Genomic DNA, 16,962 nt, shown 5'->3' with positions numbered 1-16,962 from the left:
TCTATGAATGTCTAATATTTCTTCTTGAAACTCATCTGATGGAAAATATTGGCCCTTACGATAGTTTAGATTGCCAAGAGCCACCGAGCCCCATACTCTAATTACCCAGAGAGTTTTCACCAGGACAAAAGGAAACAAATGGACCTTACAAATTATTTCCCAATGTCTCTTGAATCCAACAATACCCTATATATGGTTGTACACTACTCTCTGGGCACATGGTAGGGTAAGAAAGGAAGGAGTGCCATTTAGCTATTCGTACACAGATCTTGATGGAATAGTTTGCAGACACAATGTATTGGGAGCACTGTTAGTGATCACCTGGCAGATGAAAAGATGGCCACCACGAGAAGGCTTGGCTCTATCTACTCTATTTTCCAGATCCCAGTGATTGCCTTGCTCATCATCCCTTAACCCCTCTTCATGGATCTGGACTTACAGAGACCCCTAGGCTTGGGCCATGGTGTTACCTGCTATTCTGTGAAGCGAGATGGCAAGAAGAATAGTCAGGTAGTTGGTCATAACCAGGAGGGCAGAGAAAGTACAAAATCAGAAGACACAAGTGTAGTCAGTAAGCGGGCTGGGATTACACCAGGAAACAAATACACCAGCTGAGCACAGAGGACTGAACCAGAGGAGAACAAGGCTGTATCTGGCAAATTCCGGGAATGTGCTTCAAGCTTTAGTAGGGTTTGGTGCTTTCTATTTGGCTTAAGCAGGTAGCAGATTGCTACCAGATTGCTGGACAGCACACAAACCCATACTGCCAGACTGGATGAAACTACTGGTCTCAGGCACCCTAATCTTAGTGGTTGGACAGAGCCAGCGCCCCCCCAGAGCTTCTGGTTTTGACGTCTCTTCTATTACCAGCAACGCCTGCACCATAAATAAGGCGCTGCTTGGTGATGGAACCAAACATCGCAGGAGCAGATTCCAGTGGAGAGGGGACACACCATCTGCTGATGCCCTAATATAACAAAATTACAGGAAACTAAAGCAGTAGAAATCCCCATAAAGTGACTCCATTATGGAAATTATAACCCTCAGTGAATTATTCTATGGGAGTAGTGACACTTTACGGAAATTAGCTCGCACTGGATGTTGCAACATGAAAATTGCACATTTGCCATTTTATTATCCAACACATAATGTCCAGATTGTGCTCCAGGAAACACACACCGTAAATTAAGTGGGTTCTTCTCACTATAGTAATGCCACATATATGGATGCTAAATATGGTTTGGGCGCACTACAAGGCTCAGAAGAGAGTGGATATTTGACTTTGGGAGAGCGGATATTGCTGGATTGGTTTATGGAAGCCATGTTGCTTTTCAAGAGCTTTTGAGCCACAAATATTGTGGAAACCTTTTGGTTTTCTTCTGACAGATGATGGACCTTAGTGGTGGCTTGAGTTTCTTTGAGATTAATAGAAGTTTTATTGGTATAATTTTCACCTATATAACATTGTTTGGTGGCTTTTTATTCCATGTTTGAAAGGCAGAATGAACAAACCATTGAACACCATGATGCACTGGTTCATGCTATGAGGCTTTCGAGATTAGACTGTGAACTGTCATTGTCTTGGTGAATAATTCAATATTTTTAAAAAGCTTGTATTTTTTATGGACAGCTTAAGTAGAAATGTTCAAAACTATAAAATTTGAGGATATTTTATTCAAAATTTTTAATTGGTTTTATTTTTAGCAGATGACTGCACCAGGAGATCAGCGGGAACGCTGACATCTTCAATTTTTAAATCTGATGATCTTGAGATCTCACAGGATCCAATTGAAGTTAATGCCATTACTCCAGATATACCATCATCCCTTCACAGCAAAGATCTGTCATCTGGTCCTATGAAACAGGTCCCATCTTTTGGTTCATTACCAACTACTAAGAAAAATCAAAGTCACGATATAAGCATTGAAAAATTAATTGATTCTAAAGGAAAGGAGCCATTTTCAGATTCAGAATATGGAAATAGTTTTCTTGAAAAGACTTTTCGTAAACATGAAAAAATTCACAAAACGGAGAATAGATTTTCCTGTTCAGAATGTGGGAAATGTTTTACTCAGAATTCATATCTTGTTACACATGAAAGAATTCACACAGGAATGAAGCCATATTCATGTTCAGAATGTGGGAAATGTTTTAGCCAGAAGTCACATTTGATTAAGCACCAAAGAACTCACACAGGGGAGAAGCCTTTTTGCTGTTCCGAATGTTGGAAATGTTTTATCCAGAAATCAGATTTGGTTAATCACCATAGAACTCACACAGGGGAGAAGCCTTTTTGCTGTTCAGAATGTGGGAAATGTTTTACAAAGAAATCAGATTTGGCTAAGCACCAGAGAACTCACAAAGGGGAGAAGCCTTTTTCCTGTTCAGATTGTGGGAAATGTTTTAACCAGAAATCAGATTTGGCTAAGCACCATAGAACTCACACAGGGGAGAAGCCTTTTTCATGTTCAGAATGTGGGAAATGTTTTAACTGTAAATCATATTTGTTTAAGCACCAAAGAACTCACACAGGGGAGAAGCCTTTTTCATGTTCAGAATGTGGGAAATGTTTTAACTGTAAATCATATTTGTTTAAGCACCAAAGAACTCACACAGGGGAGAAGCCTTTTTCATGTTCAGAATGTGGGAAATGTTTTAACCAGAAATCAGATTTGGTTACTCACCATAGAACTCACACGGGGGAGAAGCCTTTTTCATGTTCAGAATGTGGGAAATATTTTAACTGTAAATCATATTTATTTAAGCACCAAAGAACTCACACGGGGGAGAAGCCTTTTTCATGTTCAGAATGTGGGAAATGTTTTAACTGTAAATCAAATTTGTTTAAGCACCAAAGAACTCACACAGGGGAGAAGCCTTTTTCATGTTCAGAATGTGGGAAATGCTTTAACTGGAAATCAGATTTGGTTACTCACCATAGAACTCACACGGGGGAGAAGCCTTTTTCCTGTTCAGAATGTGGGAAATGTTTTGTGAAGAAATCATCTCTTCTTAGTCACCAAAAAACTCACACAGGTGAGAAACCTTTTTCATGTTCTTAATGTGGGAAATGTTTTCTACCGAAATCAACTTTTAATAAACATCAGTGAAGTCATACGGGGAGAAGCTTTTTTGATGTTCGAAATGTTTTAACTCAAAATTGTATGTTCTTAAAGGTGTTGACCACTACTAGGACAACCCCTTGTCATTCCTCATGTTTGGCCATGTTAAAATAAAAACACTCATTGTACGAGAATGATCAGTACTAAATATATTGAACAGCCATGTCGGACTGAGCTGCCATCTTAGAAAAACTTTCGCTAACTAACTTTGCAGCTAATGAGATGACCTTATGGGAGCTCTAGCCAGAATGGAGACATAGAATAACATCAGAGCCATTAGTAGGTATGGTTGGCATACACAAGGGTTAATAGGAGTAGCTGCAGGGCATTGTGAGAGTAAGTAAAGGTGTCATATGGTAGTAAGTAGTGTCTGTGATGAGGACAATACAGTAGTCAATATGTGAAGTTATGTGAGTAATGACATTAGATAAAAGGGACATGGGGATTTATGGATTGTAATGGAGTTTGGTGAAATACTCCTAAATATTGTCATTTTGTATTATCACTTTCTTTAGTATTCTAGAATACATGTCTTCCCTGCAGTATGAGGTTATCATGTATACACCTTTTGCTGCTATATGTAGCTCGTTTGTCTAACCATACAGTTGTGGCCAAAAGTATTGACACCTCTGCAATTCTGTCAGATAATACTCAGCTTCTTCCTGAAAATGATTGCAAACACAAATTCTTTGGTATTATTATCTTCATTTAATTTGTCTTAAATGAAAAAAACACAAAAGAGAATGAAGCAAAAAGCAAAACGTTGATCATTTCACACAAAACTCCAAAAATGGGCCAGACAAAAGTATTGGCACCCTCAGCCTAATACTTGGTTGCACAAGCTTTAGCCAAAATAACTGCGACCAACCGCTTCCGGTAACCATCAATGAGTTTCTTACAATGCTCTGCTGGAATTTTAGACCATTCTTCTTTGGCAAACTGCTCCAGGTCCCTGATATGTGAAGGGTGCCTTCTCCAAACTGTCATTTTTAGATCTCTCCACAGGTGTTCTATGGGATTCAGGTCTGGACTCATTGCTGGCCACCTTAGAAGTCTCCAGTGCTTTCTCTCAAACCATTTTCTAGTGCTTTTTGAAGTGTGTTTTGGGCCATTGTCCTGCTGGAAGACCCATGACATCTGAGGGAGACCCAGCTTTCTCACACTGGGCCCTACATTATGCTGCACAATTTGTTGGTAGTCTTCTGACTTCATAATGCCATGCACACGGTCAAGCAGTCCAGTGCCAGAGGCAGCAAAGCAACCCCAAAACATCAGGGAACCTCCGCCATGTTTGACTGTAGGGACCGTGTTCTTTTCTTTGAATGCCTCTTTTTTTCTCCTGTAAACTCTATGTTGATGCCTTTGCCCAAAAAGTTCTACTTTTGTCTCATCTGACCAGAGAACATTCTTCGAAAACGTTTTAGGCTTTTTCAGGTAAGTTTTGGCAAACCCCAGCCTGGCTTTTTTATGTCTCGGGGTAAGAAGTGGGGTCTTCCTGGGTCTCCTACCATATTGTCTCTTTTCATTCGGACGCCGACGGATAGTACGGGTTGGCACTGTTGTACCCTCGGACTGCAGGGCAGCTTAAACTTGTTTGGATATTAGTCGAGGTTCTTTATCCAACATCCGCACAATCTTGCATTGAAATCTCTTGTCAGTTTTTCTTTTCCGTCCACATCTAGGGAGGTTAGCCACAGTGCCATGGGCTTTACACTTCTTGATGACACTGCGCACGGTAGACACAGGAACATTCAGGTCTTTGGAGATGGACTTGTAGCCTTGAGATTGCTCATGCTTCCTCACAATTTGGTTTCTCAAGTCCTCAGACAGTTCTTTGGTCTTCTTTCTTTTCTCCATGCTCAATGTGGTACACACAAGGACACAGGACAGAGGTTGAGTCAACTTTAATCCATGTCAACTGGCTGCAAGTGTGATTTAGTTATTGCCAACACCTGTTAGGTGCCACAGGTAAGTTACAGGGGCTGTTTATTACACAAATTAGAGAAGCATCACATGATTTTTCGAACAGTGCCAATACTTTTGTCCACCCTCTTTTTTATGTTTGGTGTGGAATTATATCCAATTTGGCTTTAGGACAATTCTTTTTGTGTTTTTTCATTTAAGACAAATTAAATGAAGTTAATAATACCAAAGAATTTGTGTTTGCAATCATTTTCAGGAAGAAACTGAGTATTATCTGACAGAATTGCAGGGGTGTCAATACTTTTGGCCACAACTGTATATATATATATATATATATATATAAAGCCCAAATGAGGTCCTCCATATATTCAGAAGTAGAAATCAACAACATAGCCTACAAACGTTACTCCCATAAACAACATTTCAGTATGAAATATATCTGTATTTCAACAAAACACATAAAAAATGTAAAAAGAAGAGATTATGCAGAGAAAAATCATCAGGTATGTATATAAAACATATCTAATCTGTCCCAAAGTATAGTTTAGAAAAATCCTTTACATAAATCTCTATATATAAAAAAGTATGTGTGTGTCACCAACCAATCACAAAGCATATTTCCTTTCACCAGAGCTGTTTAAAAGAAGATGAGCTGTGATTGGTTGCTATGAGCAACAGTTTTCCCACTCCAGAAAACACCTCAGCAGACACTGACATGGTGAGAGAAATCTAGCATCCCTGGGAACATAAGCTCCAGCCATTGTCTGCTCCCCCAGAAAGGAGCAGAGAGCACATGTCAGAAATGAATCACCCCCTCCCTGCCATTATCCCCATCACATATCCTCCATCCTATAGGCACATCTTCCCTCTTAAAGGGATCATTGGTATGGAAGTCAGGGCAAATCCATCCAGTGCTTTGGTTCTAACCCCAGGCCTCTCTTAAAGGGATCCCGGTATGGAAGTCAGGGCGAATCCACTCAGCGTTCTGGTTCTGACACCAGGCTCTCTTAAAAGGATCCCCGGTATGGAAGTCAGGGCAATTGCCTCCCAATGCTCTGGTACTTACCCCAGGCTCTCCTAAAGGGATCTCCTATATGGAAGTTAGGGCAAATCCCTTAGCGTTCTGAATCTGACCCCAGTATTCTATTAAAAGGATCATTGGTATGGAAGTCAGAAAAAATCCACTCAGCACTCTGGTTCTGATCCCTGGCTTCTATTAAAGGGATCCCTGGTATGGACGTTAGGGCAATTCCCCTCAGCACTCTGGTTCTGACCCCAGACTGATGGGATGATGTGGGATATTAGGGGGAGTAGTCTGGTGGCTCTGGCTGACGGGATGATGTGGGATATTAGGTGTAGTAGTCCGGTGGCTCTGGCTGACGGGATGATGTGGGATATTAGGGGGAGTAGTCTGGTGGCTCTGGCTGACGGGATGATGTGGGATATTAGGGGTAGTAGTCCGGTGGCTCTGGCTGACGGGATGATGTGGGATATTAGGGGTAGTAGTCTGGTGGCTCTGGCTGATGGGATGATGTGGGATATTAGGGATAGTAGTCCGGTGGCTCTGACTGGATGATGTGGGATATTAGGGGTAGTAGTCCGGTGGCTCTGGCTGACGGGATGATGTGGGATATTAGGGGTAGTAGTCCGGTGGCTCTGGCTGATGGGATGATGTGGGATATTAGGGGTAGTAGTCCGGCGGCTGTGATGGGATGATGTGGGATATTAGTGGTAGTATTCCGGTGGCTATGACTGATGAGATGATGTGGGATATTAGAGGTAGTAGTCCGGCGGGTGTGACGGGATGATGTGAGATATTAGGGGAAGTAGTCCGGTGGCTATGGCTGACGGGATGATGTGGGATATTATAGTGAATGTGGCTAAGATAAACACTCAGCTTTATGTACAGTCATATGTTAAAGTTTGGGCACCCCTATTAATGTTAACCTTTTTTCTTTATAACAATTTTGGTTTTTGCAACAGCTATTTCAGTTTCATATATCGAATAACTGATGGACTCAGTAATATTTCTGGATTCAAATGAGGTTTATTGTACTAACAGAAAATGTGCAATCTGCATTTATACAAAATTTGACCGGTGCAAAAGTATTGGCACCCTTATCATTTTCTTGATTTGAACACTCCTACCTACTTTTTACTGACTTCCTGATGTACTAAATTGGTTTTGTAACCTCACTGAGCTTTGAACTTCATAGCCAGGTGTATCAAATCATGAGAAAAGGTATTTAAGGTGGCCACTTGCAAGTAGCTCTCCTATTTGATTCTCCTATGAGAGTGGCATCATGGGCTCCTCAAAACAACTCTCAAATGATCTGAAAACAAAGATTATTCAACATAGCTTTTCAGGGGAAGGATACAAAAAGTTGTCTCAGAGATTTAACCTGTCAGTTTCCACTGTGAGGAACATAGTAAGGAAATGGAAGAACACAGGTACAGTTCTGGTTAAGCCCAGAAGTGGCAGGCCAAAAATATCAGAAAGGCAGAGAAGAAGAATGGTGAGAACAGTCAAGGACAATCCACAGACCACCTCCAAAGACCTGCAGCCTCATCTTGCTGCAGATGGTGTCACTGTGCATCGGTCAACAATACAGCGCACTTTGCACAAGGAGAAGCTGTATGGGAGAGTGATGCGAAAGAAGCCGTTTCTGCAAGCACGCCACAAGCAGAGTCGCCTGAGGTATGCAAATGCACATTTGGACAAGCCAGTTACATTTTGGAAGAAGGTCCTGTGGACTGATGAAACAAAGATGGAGTTGTTTGGTCATACAAAAAGGCGTTATGCATGGAGGCTAAAAAACACAGCATTCCAAGAAAAACACTTGCTGCCCACAGTAAAATTTGGTGGAGGTTCCATCATGCTTTGGGGCTGTGTGGCCAATGCAGGCACCGGGAATCTTGTTAAAGTTGAGGGTCGCATGGATTCAACTCAGTATCAGCAGATTCTTGACAATAATGTGCAAGAATCAGTGACGAAGTTGAAGTTACGCAGGGGATGGATATTTCAGCAAGACAATGATCCAAAACACCGCTCCAAATCTACTCAGGCATTCATGCAGAGGAACAATTACAATGTTCTCGAATGGCCATCCCAGTCCCCAGACCTGAATATCATTGAACATCTGTGGGATGATTTGAAGCGGGCTGTCCATGCTCGGTGACCATCAAACTTAACTGAACTGGAATTGTTTTGCAAACAGGAATGGTCACAAATACCTTCATCCAGGATCCAGGAACTCATTAATAGCTACAGGAAGCGACTAGAGGCTGTTATTTTTGCAAAAGGAGGATCTACGAAATATTAATGTCACTTTTATGTTGAGGTGCCCATACTTTTGCACCGGTCAAATTTTGTTTAAATGCAGATTGCACATTTTCTGTTAGTACAATAAACCTCATTTGAATCCAGAAATATAACTGAGTCCATCAGTTATTAGATATACGAAACTGAAATAGCTGTTGCAAAAAACAAAATTGTTATAAAGAAAAAAGGTTAACATTAATAGGGGTGCCCAAACTTTAACATATGACTGTATATAGATATAGTCATTATAATTTGTTATAACTAACAGTAGTTAGTTACTATGCCCGGGCAGCGCCGGACTCTTCAGCTAGTATATAATTGTAAGTGGAAAGTCCATATGGAAGAAGTATAACAATTATATCGCTTATCATCCTATATCATTACATATCTCAGGTGTAAGGTCTCCGCCGAATGGCCAATAGCAATTCACAATAAACCCAGATACAAAGAATATATAGAACGGGTTTACAATCCACACAGGAATAAATATTACATTGTAGACTCATAAAGTGACAGTGCTCATGTAAACATTCAAAAAGTAGTACAGACAATGAATGTTATAAAGCCGATTCCATAGGGCATGTGTGGCATTATGGGCATGACACGGTCACGGCTTCACATAGAGTCTTCATTGCTGGTGCATAAATCCAGAAGCAGCAGAACGGGGCAAACTGCACATTACACGCGTTTCTCTTGTAGAAACGCGTTTCTGAGGAAGCATTACAAGCGAAACGTGCTGAAAAGAGCGCCTCTGGGTAATGTAATCCTCTCTATAGATCTGTCCTGTCTGTGTCTGCCTCTTTGGTATGTGGACATTGTGGGGTTCTCCACGTTCTCCTGCTTCTTGATTTGTGCACTAGCAATGAAGACTCTATGTGAAGCAGTGACCGAGTCACAATACTATTTTGTCCTCACACTCACTCACTGTGATTGTGTGGATGTGTCTGGCCTAAGAGAGACAATCAGCAAGTGGGTTATAAATTAGGTATAAATATAATATATATGACCAAATATATTGTAGTTCCCCTTCTTTCTCTCCCATAAGAAGATTCTTGCCGGTAGAATCAGCGCGGATGAGCTCCTACTGTGCTCTCTCCCTGGCCACAATTCCCCATCTTACTTCCATCCTCCCCCTTTCCCCCTAGTCATCTTTTCCCATCTAGATATATATCTACCATCCGACTATAGTGATAAACTCTCTGCAGATTAATGATATACTATATCGGTCTGTGTTCCTGGAGGATAGCTTCTGCTCCACTAGATACCATTGATAAGATACATGGTGCCTCACGTCCAGCATTTATGGTGAATAACATATATTATTATGGGCAGCTGTTCTTTCAGATCGGTAGATTTAACATATGTCAAACTAAAAAGCGGGTCTGTAATATCCCGAAATTTCAAAGGTTCTGGTTACAATCGATAACTTCCTTGTCAATTCCTGAACCTGGTGGGAAAATTATATTTCCACCTTATTAAAACCAAGCCAGGTATATATTGAGCCTAATATGAAAAACTTACCCATCAGCATTTTCTCTTTTCTTCTTTTTTCCATAAATTCCTTGATGTTCCTGATTTCTAGTTTTTTAACAGGATATCGGGGCCCATATGTCCTGGAACCCATGTTTCTCTCTGTGCCCTAGTACACTGTGCTTCTGGTCTCCGGCCCATACTGCTATTAGTGAGCAGAACGGATTCCCAAAATATTGGACTCCGTTCACCTCAATTTCTGAAGTGATGCAGCGTTCGGCTCATTCTGGTGATTTACTGCCCTCTGCGCCTGCTCCTCACGCTGTGAAGTTTGAGCTTATAATTATTTTCATTTAAACAATTAAAATAAAATCTACATAAAATTAACATGGTTAAAATATTTATACATTTAAATAGCCACAAAAATACTCATCAGTACATAAGAAATGATTCAGGCATTTATTCTGGACCTCATAACTTTTAGCCTGGTATCTTACCTATCTGGTTTCCTGTCCATGACCCTGGTATCTTACCTCTCTGGTTTCCTGTCCATGACCCTAGTATATTACCTCTCTGGTTTTCTGTTCATGACCCTGATATATTACGTTTCTAGGCTCCTGTCCATGACCCTGGTATCTTACCTCTCTGGTTTTCTGTCCATGACCCTGGTATATTACCTCTCTGGTTTTCTGTCCATGACCCTGGTATATTACCTCTCTGGTTTCCTGTCCATGACCCTAGTAAATTACCTCTCTGGTTTTCTGTCCATGACCCTGGTATATTACATTTCTGGTTTCCTGTCCATGACCCTGGTATATTACCTTTCTGGTTTTCTGTCCATGACCCTCGTATATTACCTCTCTGGTTTTCTGTCCATGACCCTGGTATATTACATTTCTGGTTTCCTGTCCATGACCCTGGTATATTACCTTTCTGGTTTTCTGTCCATGACCCTGGTATATTACCTCTCTGGTTTTCTGTCCATGACCCTGGTATATTACATTTCTGGTTTCCTGTCCATGACCCTGGTATATTACCTCTCTGTTTTTTTGTCCATGACCCTGGTATATTTCCTCTCTGGTTTCTTGTCCATGACCCTGGTATATTACGTTTCTGGTTTCCTGTCTATGACCCTGGTATATTACCTCTCTGGTTTCCTGTCTATGACCCTGGTATATTACCTCTCTGGTTTACTGTCCACGACCCTGGTATATTACCTCTGGTTTTCTGTCCATGAACCTGGTATCTTACCTCTCTGGTTTGCTGTCCATGACCCTGGTATCTTACCTCACTGGTTTCCTGTCCATGACCCTGGTATATTACCTTTCTTGTTTCCTGTCCATGATCCTGATATCCCACCTCTCTGGATTCCTGTCCATGACCCTGGTATATTACCTCTCTGGTTTGCTGTCCATGACCCTGGTATATTACCTCTGGTTTTCTGTCCATGATCCTGGTATCTTACCTCTCTGGTTTGCTGTCCATGACCCTGGTATCTTACCTCACTGGTTTCCTGTCCATGACCCTGGTATATTACCTTTCTTGTTTCCTGTCCATGATCCTGATATCCCACCTCTCTGGATTCCTGTCCATGACCCTGGTATATTACCTCTCTGGTTTCCTGTCCACGACCCTGGTATATTACCTCTCTGGTTTACTGTTCATGCTGTTGTGAGCAGAATGAATTCCCACATTATTGAATTGAGTTGATTTTACTCTTTGAGCTCGGCACTATGGGGAATTCCATCCCAGAGCTTCCATCTAATATGGCGATCGGCTCCTTCTTTTTCTCAGTTCTCGGTGCCTGCTCTGCAGGCAGTGAAGTAAGAGCTCACTATGCTTTTTATTCAAATAGGTATTTTTGCTGAATTTTATTAAATGTTAACTAAAATGAACATGGATATAAATATTTATAAATGCGCTAAAACACATATCAGGAACTTCTGGTGTGACAAGAGCTCCGTAAACCAGCTTCTCTCAGTGAGATTCCTGGGACCTATTCAACCTTGCGACTGGCTAATTGCCTGTCAGTGAGACTCTCCAGACATCTCCATCGGCGCATGGAGAGATTTATTAACAGAAGCGGTCCCGGAAAAGTTTAAATCCCCACACACCACTAGAAGCGTGCAACAAGATGGCGCCCGACACTCCAAAAGCAAAGAAATCTAGTAAGTCCTCGGGCACAGCACCGCATACGATACAGACGGGGGAGGAAGAGGGGGAACTACCAGCAGGACTTAATATACCATATAAAGCTCTGGCTGCAGAGGAGGCTAAAATATTGGCACCAGACATAAAAAAGACTTGAACAAACAGTTTCTGCATCATTGCAGCAGCCGCAGGCTTCCATCACCCAGCGGTCTGAAAGGCTTGATATAGCTGAGCACAGATTGAGTGCAGCAGAGGATGAACTTCAGAATATACAACTAAAGCTGAGAAAAGCCACAAAATTGAGCCTGCAATTGTCTGAAAAAGTAAATGATCTAGAAAACAGATCGAGGAGAAACAATCTAAGGATAATACGTCTCCCAGAATCTAGAAAACAGATCGAGGAGAAACAATCTAAGGATAATACGTCTCCCAGAATCTAGAAAACAGATCGAGGAGAAACAATCTAAGGATAATACGTCTCCCAGAATCTAGAAAACAGATCGAGGAGAAACAATCTAAGGATAATACGTCTCCCAGAATCTAGAAAACAGATCGAGGAGAAACAATCTAAGGATAATACGTCTCCCAGATTCTATCCCCTACACATTTAATGAAGATTTGTATGGAGGAACTTCCCAGATCGTTGGGGATAGAAAACAGTATGAAAGTAGAAAGAGCCCCCAGAGTGGGTCCACCTCTGCCCCAGCAGCACAATTCTCCCTCTCCTTCTAGTAGAGCAAGACCAATAATTGTGAAATATCTGGACTTTGTGGCTAAATCTGCCCTTCTACAACATTACAGAAAAAGTCGACTCAGATCACTATTAGACGCTACAAAGGTTTATTATTCAACGATTATTCAGTAGAAGTCACAAAGAAAAGGAGAGCATTTAGTGATCTGTGTACTGCAGTAGCGTAGCTACCGGGGGGGGGGCAGAGGGGGCGGTGGCCCCGGGCCCCGCGCTCTGATGGGGCCCACCCGAGCTATGCTATGTAACTATATCGGCGTGCAGATCGCGCCGATACAATTCCATGCTGCAGCAGGGAGTGAGTCATGTGACCGCTCTTCTGCAGAGGAGAGGGGGAGGGGAGGTCACTCACCCAATCCTGGCTGAGCGCGCTCTCCTTGAAAGCTCCCTGCTGCAGAGAAGTCATCAGCTCCAGCAGCAGCCTGGACGCAGGGGGCTCTGCCTCTGCCTGTGAGCTGAGTTCACTGTCTGCTCGGCACTTGATTGCTTCTGACTGAGAGGAGCCTGACAGCTGAGGAGCCGCTGCTCCAGGACCGGTGGACACTGCACACAGCATGGGGATTGATGAGTATCTATGTTAATCACTATTTGAAGTGTCTAATCTGTTGCTTTGGATATATACATACAACTTACTGCTATTGGGGTGTAATATTCATTACATGATGCTCTCCTTACGTGTTACATAGTTTTCAGGCACTTTGCAGCGGTCACTGATGCGCTATATGGCGATGCTTTGTCTTGGCCTGGGAATTTACTGCACTTTGGGACTGAGAGAAAACCAGGAAAAGTGCAAACTAGAGATCGCACTGCTGGCTGCAGGCATTGAGCTGTGCAGAGAGAGCGGCGCATCCTCCCTGGCAGGCAGAGGGAGGGTTAAACCAGTGTATCACATTATCTCGTTGTTTGGGCTGGCGTGTAATTATTAACCTACCCGTTACCAGGCTGACAGCGAGTCCTGGAGGATTAGGGGATGTGCACACGTTGTGGATTACTCTGCGGATTTTTACGCGCGGATTTGGCCAAATCCACAGGTAAATCCACAGGTTAAATGACCGGCGCTTTACCTGCGGATATAGTGCAGATTTTGTGCGGATTTCCCCTGCGTTTTTACACCTGCGGATTCCGCACAAAGAATTGACATGCTGCAGATTTAAATCTGCAGAAAATCCGCAGCGTGTGCACTGTGTTCTTCATTTCTCATAGACTGTACTGTACAACGCAGCAGGAACTGCTGCAGATCCACAGGACCAAATCCACCGCGGATCCGCAGCAGAATCCGCAACGTCTGCACACACCCTAACTAGTGTTTGCTGCTCCTACTGGAAAGTGAAGTCTGGCACTTGTAGTGCCACAGCAGCAGTTAGTGCTTGGTGACAAATAGCTGTGGAATAGTGTGTTTCTATGCAGCGATTGTTAGTGGCTTGGACATGTTACTAGTGTGATATATTAGTGTCAGTAATGCAGGTGACTTATCGTTAATCCTACAATGTGGGGAGCTACAGGGGGAGGGAGGTCACCCCGGGACCAGCGCTCTGAGGGGACCCACCCACAGCACGCCGATAGTGTTACATTCTGCGGCCGATCAGGCAGAATCAATCTCCCTGCTCTGCCACCCGGCCGCTATGGGGCCCCTGAGCAGGCGCTAGGGCCCTGCGCCAGCAGTGGGTCCCCACCTGTCATTGCAAAATCAACTGTGTTGGCTGGAGGCCATTTCAGCTGACTCCATTGATGAGAGAAGGAGCATTACGCTCCCTCTCCCATCATCCCCCTCTCATCAGCTTCTGATGTCACTAACGCCAACACTGACAGGGGGTCGCAATGACGTCACTACTCGGAGCCTACAGTCCGGAGATGTGCGGGAGCTCGCAGCAGTGAAGAAACCAGGAGGAAAGGTGAGTTTTGGATTTATTTTTTATGAGGCTGCCTATGGGGTGCATTATATAAAGGGCTGCATTATTCTATAGGGTCTGCCTATGGGGAGTGCATTATACTATACTGAGGACTATAGTGAGACTTGTCTGGCACATTATACTATATGGAGGCTATCTAGCGGGCCATCATACAGTGTGGAGATTACAGTGCTGGAGCTATCAAACAATTTGGGGAATACTAAGCGGTCAGTGTATATACAGTGAGGGGGGATTAGACTGTGTATAAGAGAGCATCATACTGTGTATAGGGGAGCATCATACTGTATATAGGGGAGCATCATACAGTGTATAGGGGAGCATCATACTGTATATAGGGGAGCATCATACTGTGTATAGGGGAGCATCATACAGTGTATAGGGGAGCATCATACAGTGTATAGGAGAACATCATACAGTGTATAGGGGAGCATCATACAGTGTATAGGGGAGCATCATACTGTATATAGGGGAGCATCATACTGTGTATAGGGGAGCATCATACTGTATATAGGGGAGCATCATACTGTGTATAGGGGAGCATCATACAGTGTATAGGGGAGCATCATACAGTGTATAGGAGAACATCATACAGTGTATAGGGGAGCATCATACAGTGTATAGGGGAGCATCATACTGTGTATAGGGGAGCATCATACTGTGTATAGGGGAGCATCATACAGTGTATAGGGGAGCATCATACAGTGTATAGGGGAGCATCATACAGTGTATAGGGGAGCATCATACTGTGTATAGGAGAGCATCATACAGTGTATAGGGGAGCATCATACTGTGTATAGGGGAGCATCATACAGTGTATAGGGGAGCATCATACTGTGTATAGGGGAGCATCATACAGTGTATAGGGGAGCATCATACTGTGTATAGGGGAGCATCATACAGTGTATAGGGGAGCATCATACAGTGTATAGGGGAGCATCATACTGTGTATAGGGGAGCATCATGCAGTGTATAGGGGAGCATCATGCAGTGTATAGGGGAGCATCATACAGTGTATAGGGGAGCATCATACTGTGTATAGGGGAGCATCATACTGTATATAGGGGAGCATCATACTGTGTATAGGGGAGCATCATACTGTATATAGGGGAGCATCATACTGTGTATAGGGGAGCATCATACAGTGTATAGGGGAGCATCATACAGTGTATAGGAGAACATCATACAGTGTATAGGGGAGCATCATACAGTGTATAGGGGAGTATCATACTGTGTATAGGGGAGCATCATACTGTGTATAGGGGAGCATCATACTGTGTATAGGGGAGCATCATACTGTGTATAGGGGAGCATCATACAGTGTATAGGGGAGCATCATACAGTGTATAGGGGAGCATCATACAGTGTATAGGGGAGCATCATACTGTGTATAGGGGAGCATCATACTGTGTATAGGGGAGCATCATGCAGTGTATAGGGGAGCATCATGCAGTGTATAGGGGAGCATCATACTGTGTATAGGGGAGCATCATACTGTGTATAGGGGAGCATCATACTGTGTATAGGGGAGCATCATACTGTGTATAGGGGAGCATCATACAGTGTATAGGGGAGCATCATACTGTGTATAGGGGAGCATCATACTGTGTATAGGGGAGCATCATGCAGTGTATAGGGGAGCATCATGCAGTGTATAGGGGAGCATCATACAGTGTATAGGGGAGCATCATACTGTGTATAGGGGAGCATCATACTGTATATAGGGGAGCATCATACTGTGTATAGGGGAGCATCATACTGTATATAGGGGAGCATCATACTGTGTATAGGGGAGCATCATACAGTGTATAGGGGAGCATCATACAGTGTATAGGAGAACATCATACAGTGTATAGGGGAGCATCATACAGTGTATAGGGGAGTATCATACTGTGTATAGGGGAGCATCATACTGTGTATAGGGGAGCATCATACTGTGTATAGGGGAGCATCATACTGTGTATAGGGGAGCATCATACAGTGTATAGGGGAGCATCATACAGTGTATAGGGGAGCATCATACAGTGTATAGGGGAGCATCATACAGTGTATAGGGGAGCATCATACAGTGTATAGGGGAGCATCATACTGTGTATAGGGGAGCATCATACTGTGTATAGGGGAGCATCATGCAGTGTATAGGGGAGCATCATGCAGTGTATAGGGGAGCATCATACAGTGTATAGGGGAGCATCATACTGTGTATAGGGGAGCATCATACAGTGTATAGGGGAGCATCATACAGTGTATAGGGGAGAATCATACAGTGCATAGGGGAGCATCATACAGTGTATAGGGGAGCATCATACAGTGTATAGG

General features: G+C 43.0%; 1 pseudogene; it reads left to right on the top strand.

Moving 5' to 3' along the window:
• The window catches only part of LOC141074057 (uncharacterized), a 60,587-nt pseudogene that overhangs the window by 2,812 nt on the left and 40,813 nt on the right, over positions 1–16,962 (top strand).

Source organism: Dendrobates tinctorius, unplaced genomic scaffold (genome assembly GCF_039654945.1).
Source record: "Dendrobates tinctorius isolate UK_male_01 unplaced genomic scaffold, ASM3965494v1 ptg000322l, whole genome shotgun sequence".
In the NCBI taxonomy this organism is placed as follows: Eukaryota; Metazoa; Chordata; class Amphibia; order Anura; family Dendrobatidae; genus Dendrobates; species Dendrobates tinctorius.
The sequence above is the reverse complement of the archived record's forward strand: the minus strand, read 5'-3'. Positions and strand labels throughout refer to the sequence as shown.